At 29.0% G+C, this 11,531-nt stretch overlaps 1 non-coding gene across 1 annotated transcript; it reads right to left on the bottom strand.

The window, feature by feature from the left end:
- Positions 1-11,426: 11,426 nt before the first annotated feature.
- TRNAH-GUG lies at positions 11,427-11,498 on the bottom strand. Its single transcript has one exon. It is a non-coding gene; the product is annotated as a tRNA-His (tRNA).
- Positions 11,499-11,531: the final 33 nt, after the last annotated feature.

The raw sequence follows: 11,531 nt of genomic DNA, 5'->3' as shown, positions 1-11,531 counted from the left end.
TACCCTTTCCATTTTTAATCTATAAAATAAAAAATAACAGTAACAATATAGAGAATTCTTAAAGATTCATATTTAAAAAATAATTAGTTTAAAATTTATAGTGAAAATTAAAATATAAAAAAATAATTATTTTAAAATATAAAATAAAATAATTTTTTTGAACGAATCAATATCAAAAGGAATTCACATGACTTTTGTGTCATTTTTTTTAAATAGACATGTAAGAGTTGTTAGTTTATTATTTTGTTTTATTACCTTAAATGTTAAAAAAAATTAAAATAATTTTTAAATGTATAAAATAAATTTATATTTTGTATAAAATATTATATTATTATACATTTTTTTTAAATGTAGGAGTATATTCAAATTATTTTAATTATATATATAAAAGTTCTAATTAATTTTAATTATACTCCATTTTATATTATATTTTTGTGGTAAAATAAACATAAAAAAAATTATTTTAAATTTATTTAATACTTTACTGGTTAATTTGGAATAGCATGAGTGATTTTCTTTAATAGAGTTTTTAATAAAAATAAAATTAACATAATCACTTATCACTATTAAGACTAAATATGCTTTTTCTAAAAAGATTACAAAAAAAGCTCCATACTTTTAAAAGATAATATAAATTATCAAAAGGAGATTCCATAGTTGATAGCATACTTGCAGTTAGCTTATGTAATAAGTTTAATAATATCAAGATTAAAAAGAAAACAAGAAAAGTTTAAGATTAATTTGTATACCTGTGTAAACATCAAAAATTTTAGTGCATTAAATTATGAAAAGATTGGTTTTTAAAATTGCGTCTTCCTAATTCAATAAAGTTTGGACTCTACAAATGATGGGTCACACATGTATTTTGACATGTGACATGTGACAAATTTTGGAAGGTTACAAAATTATTAAAATCAATTAACCAAATTCTTTAAATTAAGCAACTAAAGTTTAAGAGATTCCAAATTTAATTCCCTAATTCCATTTTATGGGGTGATTTTCTTTCCATTAAGGACACTTTAGATCGGTAAAATAACTCTACATGAGAAAAAATGTCTCACAAAGAAAAAAAAAAGGTTTCACAAAATCTCCTTATAAGTCCAAAAAATCGCAAAAAAAAAAAAAAAAAATACATACTTGTTTATCTTTCAACAAAGTCATTTAGAATTAAGTTACTCTATATTCTTAATTGACTTTCAAAATAAAGAAAACATTTTCATAATTTATTTTTAGATTGTGATCAAAGCCATTCGAGAATAAGTCACTACAGGCTCTTGATTGACTTGAAGTTGCACACAATACCCTTATCAAGAAATTACAAAAGAATAATACATATATTTTTCTTCAATTGACAAGGTTATTCGAGGATGTAAGTCACTTTAAGTCTTCAATTAACTTTCAAATTAAGGGAAAGTCACTTTAAGTCTTCAATTAACTTTCAAATTAAGGGAACACTTTCATCATCCACTTTTGGATCGTGATAAAAGTGAAAGAATCATAGGGAAAAATATTTTTTTGTAAAAAATATTAACCTTGAGATTATATCCCACAGTTATTAATTTTAATAAATTTTTGTTCATATTATTTTTTTAATAATTTTGTTATTTTGATAGGATTTCACTATAATTGTGTGTACGGCATGTTCTATTTTTTGTTTTATAAGGAGAAAATAGTCACTTTTATTAGTGTATTTTATCTAGTTGACAATTTTGTTATTTTCTTATATAAATTGGTTTGTACTATGTTTGTAATTTCAAAAACCATTTTTGATAAAATTTAAAATTATGTTTATTTCTAAATTTGTGTTTGATTCTAAAAATTTTTTGAAATATTCTTTTGTTAAATTTTAAAATGTTGTTTATTTGATTCTAAAAAGGAAATTTAGAATTTGGAAACTACTTTTACAACAACAAAAAGGTGTAGACTTTTATGAACTTTAAGGTTATGTTCTTAAATATTTCTCTCACATTTTTTCTTAAATTTTATGGAACCAAACATAGTTTAATAGAACGTTCTTAAAAGTTTGATCCTTAAACTCTCAAAATATCGTATAATTGATCTTATTTATATTTGTACGAGATTAATTATTCTCTATACATAAATAATCTAAAGGAGTAAATCAAAATAATTTGAAGATTAATTCAAATATTATCTATTCATGTAACTTCTATATGTACAAGAATTATTACAAAAAATTATATTGAAAATATAACAATTTGTAAAAATTGATTCATCAAAGTCTATTTAAAAATAATAATAATAATAATAATTATAACTTTAGAGTAATAAATATTATAAAAAATTATTATTTTATTCAAACAAGTAGAAATAAAAATCTATGCAAAAAAGTGAAAAACTTTATTTATTTACATTATTTTATTTCTTCATGATATACCTATAATGGAAAGTGGAGCCTTATGCAATTATGGAAAAGCTTAGGGGATGCAAGTGTTATTACAGTGAAAATATCCTAGTGGGTGCGCTTGCTCTAGGGGTCAATTAGAAGAGGCGGGGCTGGGCACAGGGTAAAGTGATCCCTTCGTTTGAATGACGTGTACGGCGATCGTGGCATTTCACTTTTCCTAAAAAAAATTTCATGATGTGACAAAAGAAACATTCGTCGTATTTCTCTATACTCTTAGTTAATTAAATTATTCTCAAAATTTTGAAAACCCCTAAAAAAACAAGAAGCTAAATTCATGGTACGTTTTAAACTAAGAATAAAATTCAAATTATGAGAAAAGAAAAAAAAAATAATAAAATAAAAAATAATTCAAAATGGTACATAAATGATTTTGATATTTCTTCTATCATTATTATCTGACCGGAATGAATGACATTTAATTTTTCCTAAAAAAAATTAATAATGTTACCAGAAAAAAAAGATATTCATTGGATTTTTTTTAGGACTTTTATCTAATTAAGTTATTCTCAAAATTTAAAAAACCGATAAAAACAAAAAGTTAAATTCATGTTATATTTTTTTATAAATAAAAAGTGCATAAATTTAAATTTTATTTTTATATTTAAAATATACTCATAACTTATTATATATGTCAATCAATATCAACTTGAAGTCATTTTTTAATTGATTTTTAAATTATATCTATATTAATAGATCATTTTTGTATAAGTTAAGTTTGGGACGACACCTTAATCCGTCATTTAAGTCCTATGATCCCACCTATATCATTTTTTAGATTTTTTTTTTAAGTGAATTTTTTTAGTTTATTCCCACGTTTTACCTGACCTTAAGGATAATGAAGATTCTGTTTTTTATAAGGAAAAATCTGAGGAATCAGTGGATAAGTGATGAGGTGTACCGAGTCAAATCGGAAACAGAATGATTTGGGCAAATGATTCCCCTTGTTGATGGGACCCACTCGATTTGGAAACCTTTTCGATATAGGATTCCATCCATTCAACTGTTGCCATCCTCCTTCCGGAGTAGGAGTTCCTCAGCGAGATTGATACGTGTCAAAAGTCGGGAAGCTCCTGAAAGAAGGGTCGGTAAATGTCGGACTAATCCGCTGATTCGTTTTCAAGCCACCCAATCATATTCATACTGCTGCGTGCTTCTGTGAGCTTGCGTGCAGGCAATGCGGGGCGTCTAAGAGATTGACACAGCGCCGTTTGGATGACATCACGATCTCATGATCACTCTTCATCAGTGGGATTTTTTGAGGGCCCACCAGCACTTTTTCGCTACTTGCATACTTCTCTACGGAAACCATGTTTATTACCTATTTTACCCCCCCACGGACCAGAATAGAGGAGAACAATTCAAATTAAGGACGCGTTTGGATGAGATGCTGGTAAAAGCACTCCTTAAAATTATTTTTGATATAAATATTTTCGATTATTTCAAGTGTTTACACGTAGTTTTAAAATAAATAATTATTTTTACAAGAAAAAAATAAAGATATTTTTATCAAAATATGGTAAAAAAAAATGATGATGGGTTGAATTTTTAAAATCGGGTTTGCCTCGAACTTTACCTTTCCACCGTAGTTTCAATATTTATAAAAAAATTAAGAGAAGTTTCAATAGGATTTTCAAAAGGTTTTTTTTAGGGAACATGGTCAAGAAAGATTACTAGGGCTGGATCAATAATCATTCTATCATTATCATTTTTTTTTTTCAATTTCAAAGTCAATGATTCATGCTTTTGACTCTTCTTCCATATCCCAATCTCTCCTATCTTCCAATCTTCATATATTCTACCCATGAAGACAGGTGGTATCAAAGTCTAACTAATTCTCCACAAAAGTCACATACATAGTGACATAAGCTTTTTGTAAAAAGGTAATAGCACCTATAACCATTATTTGTAGGGGAAGTACCTTAAGAACATATCCTTCATAGTTCTAGAATTCAACTTTCCACATAAATATTGATGGTATAAAGATAGGGTAAACACTAGAAAATCTTTGTTGGTAAGGTGCCTACTCCTTGAAAGTTCGGAAAAAGTGTCATGAGTTCTATCATTGGTGCTTGCTTTTCCAAAATTTTAGTTGGCATTCTATTGATAAAGTATGGACTTGTTAGTATATCATCATCGTAATGGTGTTTTGGAACCTTTATTTGAAATTTGAAATAAGAGAGCGTGAAATACATTTAGAAGATGTCTATTTTATCTTTCAACCACCCATTTTATTGTGAGGTACCAACACATGTTATTAATGTAGAATTCCTTCATTATTCAAGTAATTAATTGATTCTTGATTAAAATATTCCTTATTGTTATCCGATCTCAAGGTTTGAATTTTGATTTCAAACTGAGTGGTGATAAATTTGTGAGATATAAAAAAAAAATTGAAGACACTTTAGTCTTGGACTTCATGAGATAAAGCCAAATGGTCTTGGAATAGTCTTTTACCGAAGTAACAAACCAACGAGTGCCTAAAATATTGGAAACACGAGACAAGCTTTAAACTTTTAAACGAGGTAAACTAAATGGAGTAGCAAAATGAAATTATTTTATTAGAAGTGTCACACAATAATGTTTAGTAAGAGTACATGACTCACAATGGAAATTGCTAACATCTACATTCGCAAAACAAGTAAGAAAACAACATTTTTAAGAAATGAAGATAGACAAGGTGTCCTAAATCGTTATGATAAGGTCTAAATCAGTTTTGTGGGCTAAAACCAAGCACTGAAACTCTTCTCCTCCACATCTTCAACCAATTTCAAGGTAGTAAAGTCTATCTTACAACTTAGCATACTCAATCATCTTCCCTAAAGAATTCTGAAAATAATGACTAACAAGAGTGAACTTCACAAAATAATTTAAATCTTTTGTGATTTTTTCAATAAACAATGTATTATAATTTAAATTTGGGACATGAAAGACAAAGTGTAAGGTTAAGGTAGGTGGGATGTGTATGGATCCTTAGTTGACAATCAAGAAGGATGACCATTTGGCTACCTTGATTTTTTATTTTTTTTCTTGAACATGGTTAATAACTAGAAAAAAAAATTTAAAATTAAACATACCAATCATATAGTCTAAAACACTTAAATCAACAATCTAGGTGTTCAAATTATTTTGGAAGGAAATCGAAGCATTTATACTTGATTGAGCCATAAAATAAGAACCTAAATTCAAAGATGAGTTTGCATTGGAATTCTCCATCTAGTTTAACAATAGCTTTAAGCTCCCAATATTAGATTTGTTGTTTCTTTAATAATGACTTTGTGATTGGCTTATCTAGACTGATTTTCTCCTTTTTTTTTTACTTAGATCTATTTTGACTTTTAAGGCTTTCCATGTAGCTTCCAACACATGGCTCTTATGTGTTTTGGTTTGTTACAATAGTTACGCCATATTTTGTCCTTATCTACCAGTTTGTTACTATCTCCTGCATATTTTTATTCAATTTGGATGTTTCTAGAGCTAATATTTTTCTTTTTTCTTTTTTATAGAAACTCCACTATCTTTAGTTCTATTTCCCATCAATTCTTTGTAACTTTCCTAACTGCAAATGTGTGAAAAAACTTCATAAAGATAAGGAAAAATGTATTTCCCTAACACTCATATCAAATTTAGGATTAAGCCCCACTAAAAAATTGAAAATTTTATTCCATTTCTAGCATGTTCCTCATCTTCTCTGTATCAATAGTAGATCATATCTTCACATTTTTGGTAGATATATAACTTTGTTAGTAACCCTTGAGAGAGTTATAGTAATTTAGAACATTTGAAGGACCTGTTTGGTATTAATAATTTGCCACTTGATTTGAAAAACTTGGGAAGCAAAACTAATCTTGGAGTAGGTCTTATTTATAGCCTTCTTAATGTCTTTAGCCATGAGAAGAACTAGATATGCCTTGTTGATCTCCGATTGCTTGGAGTGTAGTAGCCAAAATTACAGTACTATGAAGTTTTCTGCCTTCTAATTCTCATGCTTAGGATCACTTTTGGTTGATGGTTTTGTTGACCCACTTGCATTTGAATTTTCCTTCTCAAATAAATTTTTTAAAGTGAGATCACTCCATAAAATTCCTTCTATTCAGCATGGGAGTGGTGATTTGAAAGGTAAGACTTTTAAAGTATATGGATACCCGGGCTTGAAGGGAGTCGGTGTAGAAGTCATGCTAGTGGGAACTAAAAGAAAGAAAAGTGACAACAAAAAATAATAAATAATAGCAATGAATATCATGAGCATGGAAAGAAAGTTTTCTCTCCCTTGCAATATATGGATACCCGGGTTTTCAAACATTTTCTCTCCCTTCTACATTTTTCCATCCTCAAAATCAAATCTTCTTTCCTCTTTCCTACTTCATGGCAACCTTTTTTTTTTTTTTTCTAAAAGGCTTATTCATTTTTTTTTATTTGTTTTTTTACACCTTTAAAAGCTCATAGGATCCCACCTACCACTTTCCTTTATTTCTTTTTTTCTTCTTGTCTTTTTTCCATTTAAATTTATTCCTTTGCCCTTTTTAATCACACATTACCATGTGTTCTTCATTATATCCACTTTCTTGAGAAAATCAATTATATCAAGCATTTTTTTATTTTATTGTATGAGTTTTTACTTTACAAATATCCACCAATCCAATCATTCTCAAAACCAAATCCCCTTAACTTCTCAAGAACCATAATAAATTTACCATTAACGCCACCAACCCAAAGCCAAGGGTAATAATATACCTTACTTTTTCAAGAAAATCAATTGCATGTAGCTTTCTTTTCCAAATTGTATGAGATTTGTTAGACAATTATATGCTAATCCAATAATTCTTATAACCTAATCCTCTCAATTCCTGAGAACCATGACAATTCACCCTAAATGCCACCAACCAAAAACCAAGAATAGGAATTTATAAGCTACAATTATGGATCTACTCAACCATATCTTGTAGTTTCATTTTTCATTTTATTTTAAAAAAAAAATACAACAAATGAAGCATAAAAACACGATATCAAGCGGAAAAACAAAAAATGAGTAAAGATAAAAATAAAAATGAGGAATACAAACAAAAAATAAAACTCAAAGTAAAATAAAAACAAAATACCAAGTTTCACATCATACTCATTGGAATAGAATTAGTGGTCTACAACTATCATAATACAAAAGAATGTAGAAGTTTAAAGCACATCATGGAGATGTACTTATGTTGTGGTGAGGGAAGACAATTCTTGGTAAAAGGGAATGAAATAATGTAAGAGTCACCTAGTTTATAAAAACTATTAGATAAATGTATTGTAAGTAAACAAAAAAGAGTTATATTCATTGTTTAAAAGAGATTTCCTCCGAGGTGTGGTTAACCTCAATAGAACAAGTAAATTGAGTAAAAATAAAAGTTCATCCCATAAATGTTTGCCACCATGCTGTCAAGACTTAGTTTTTAGTCAAGCTCCTAGTAATAGGATGGTTTAGTCCCATAATGGTACACTAGTTGTGGCTTTTTTTATCGCCATTTATAACATGTATAATATCTTGGTTGAAGTCGATAGCTCAACAAAAATTTTATTATTGTCAACTTATCGTAGTATGGGGATATTAATAACACAACTAACTATGAGTAGTAATTCATTGGTTAGATTTAATGGTGATTCAATAAGTGCTCAATATGAGTTGGTTCTTTAGGTTAATACAGGTCAGACTAGACATGATTATGATACAATTTTTTTATAGTTGACATCAACTCCCCTTATAATACAATTTTGGAAAGAATATGGATTTGCTAGATGAGATTCAGACCTTTCACTTGCCACTAAATTTTTTTATTTTTGATTGGACATGGAATCATAGAAATCTTAGGAGATTATGCTACTGTTAGGAAATGTTACTATGTAACCTTGCTAGTAACTTTCAAAAAATTAACTATTGGTTCAAAAGGATTGTAGTAATTACAACAAGGGATTAGGAGTTATTTGGACTGCTCAATGCCAAGCCTTGGAACATTGAGTTGCATGCAAAACTATCATGTAGATCTCTAAATCTATGTAATTGAAGCATTCTAAACATTGAATCATGTAAAACTATAGATCTATTTGCTCATAAAAACATACTTATGACCCAAATGTTCCCAAGTCAATTCAAATTGATGAAAAAGTGGCACGAATCTCAAAGACAAGAGATTTCCTGCTCAATGACTCTCTTTCCCCTCATAAGGGTGGAAACTAGGGTTACATTATCTAGATTTTGAAAAACAAAAGAATAAGACTGAATCCCAAACCCCTAAAAGGGTTTATATAGACTTTTTGTGGGTTTAAGTGACTTAACTTGGGTTTGGATCACTTAATCTTGTTTACTTAGGTCCTCATTAATTAATAAACCATATTGGGTTCCAATTAATTGATCGGTCAAGTCCAAAGATAACATTTACAAACTCCTATGCAATTTTGCATTTGTACCAAAATGCCCATATACACACATGTGAATAAATAACCTACCGAACCTTCATAAAATATGTCACCATGGAATACAAACTTGAGCAATGACCACTAGGACCAATAAAAAAAAACTAGCTTTCTCAAAATTCAATTCTAAAGCTTACTCAACATCTTACTACAAAGAGTCAATTGCATTTCAGTACTGTATGATATTAGATCGAGATAGATAATTTGGGTCCGTGGCTTACTAACGATTGCATATAGATTCATTATGAATTGATATCCATAATTTAACGATATATGTGCTATCAACTTATCAAGGTTACCTTTTCAATCATCGAGTTACATATCTTCATATCATGTGATAAAATGATATACTTTATTTCACAAAGAACATATGTCAAATTTCACCATAAGAATTATTGTGGCACTATTAGTTTCATGATTACAAGTCCTTAAGATTTACTTAATAAGATATATTGTCTCAATATCATGAGATATTATGGTTCTTCTATTAATAATACTTGTTTTCATCTGCCTTAATTAATAGTGACTTAATTCCTAGGGAATATATGACCATCATAAGATATCATTCATAGATCAAAATCATTAAATATATCCAAACTAGCTCAATATTATCTCAAGGTTGAAAGCCTATAGAACATAATAGCTTGATGAATCATGACTACTCGATAGTTAATGTCATGATTCATCTTAGGTCCTATTTAATATGTTACACACTAGTACACTTATCATGTGAAACTATTATGATGACCAAGATAAGTCATCCTTCCGATTAGGAAATGCACTATAACATCAAATGGATTGCCTAAGTTCATAAATCAATTATGAACGACTTATCAATCTTGTAAGAAACTCATAACTTGGATCTTTCGTTTAACTTCCAACAAACCTAAATTATGTACAATGCAAGTGATATAGTTTTAAATGCTCAAGTCAACATTAATGTAAGTAATGAATAAAATAGTGGAAACTCAGTATAACTTTGTTACAACATATCTTACTTTTAAGGGCTCTATTCCAACAAGAAAGAGCATAAACATCTTCTTAACATATAAAAGCTTAAGATGGTCAACATGGTAAATCATATCAAGTTGAGATCTAGGTGATGCAAAGAGTTAAGGATAAGAACTCTAATAGAAAAGTGGATATTATTGGGATGGATTTGTGGGTAAAGCTAAAAGAAATGCAAGAATAATTGAATTAAGGGGAGAAAATGTAGTCTCATACTAGCTTGAAAGTGTGAATAATGTAAGGTAATCTTACTATGATTGTCGGACTCAAAATTAGGATATTCACTATATAGGATAAACCAATAATCACTTTATAAATATTAGAACATGTCCTCTAATGGATGGAGGTTATGTGAGAGTGGCTATCAACCAATTGGAATGATAAGCCTAACAAGAAAGACAATAAATAAATAAATAAATAAAATGATAAAAACTAAAAGAAGAAAGAAAGAAAAAACAAATAGGAAGGAAAAAGACAAAATAAGGCAAGACAAGTATCGAAGAATAAAAAGGCACCACAAAGACTAACTAGTAAGGAAAATGGGAACAAGAAACAAACGTTTACAAAGACTACAACATGCTAGTGAAAAATGGGAGAAACCGATGTTATGAAAAATCTTAGCGAGCTTTTGTAAACTCTTACAATAGTGAGAATTTGGAGTTTAAATACGAAGGCTTCTAAGTGAGTGATGTTCCTAGAAGAGGTGTTTGATGGCAAGCCATATTGAGGAAATGTAGACATTTTGAAAATTGAAAACATGGTTGAACAAACACCGATGCTCTTATATGGAAGCCACACTTGATAGTATCAATGAAATAAAACTTGCCTTTTAGGTGAGGGCATGCATTATGCACCTAATAGGAGAGTAGCTAGGTATTAACTATATTATACCTTTTTGAGCTTATGTAAATGAAAAAGGTGTTTGTTGAAACCTATCAAGACTAATGACAGCGGTGATGGAAAAACATTCCAATTACCTTGTATTTAATTTGACTACACCTTCAACTTTAATAGACGAGACATGAGCCATGAGAGCCACCCCCCATGTTCTTTGTCCACTAATACTCAATTATGCAGCTGTCAACCCGTGATGTGCGAATGACTATCAAAACCGACCATAAACATATAGTTCAAAGGTAAATAAGTGTAGGACAATTCTAATCATATCAAAAGAAAAAACCATAATGCTTGAAAAGCTCAAATTGATACCTCCCATGAGCATTAGATTGTTTCGGAAGTAGGTATATCAAACTATTATTGACTAGTCAAAGATGAATGAATGAAAAGTAGGTATATCAAACTATTATTGACTAGTCAAAGATGAATGAATGAAATGTAACGTAACTTTATTGATTTTTGAGTGTTTCGTAATATTTTGTCAACAAATATTTTAATAACCCAATGTCTTTCATTAATGGACGACATTTCTTTATGTTTTTCTTAATGATAATTCAAAATAAACTCTATTAATTATGGTACATGAAAAATAAAAATAAAAATAAAATTAAAATGATAGGGAAGCAAAAGGTTTGTTTATAAAACAGATTGTGGCTGCCGGGATTCGAGCCCAGGTCTCTACGGCCACAACGTAGAATTCTTACCACTAAACTACAGCCACTGGATGCTGTGGAGCGCTCTAGCAAAATAAATT

This window comes from Vitis riparia, chromosome 13 (assembly GCF_004353265.1).
Source record: "Vitis riparia cultivar Riparia Gloire de Montpellier isolate 1030 chromosome 13, EGFV_Vit.rip_1.0, whole genome shotgun sequence".
Lineage (NCBI taxonomy): Eukaryota > Viridiplantae > Streptophyta > Magnoliopsida > Vitales > Vitaceae > Vitis > Vitis riparia.
The sequence above is the reverse complement of the archived record's forward strand: the minus strand, read 5'-3'. Positions and strand labels throughout refer to the sequence as shown.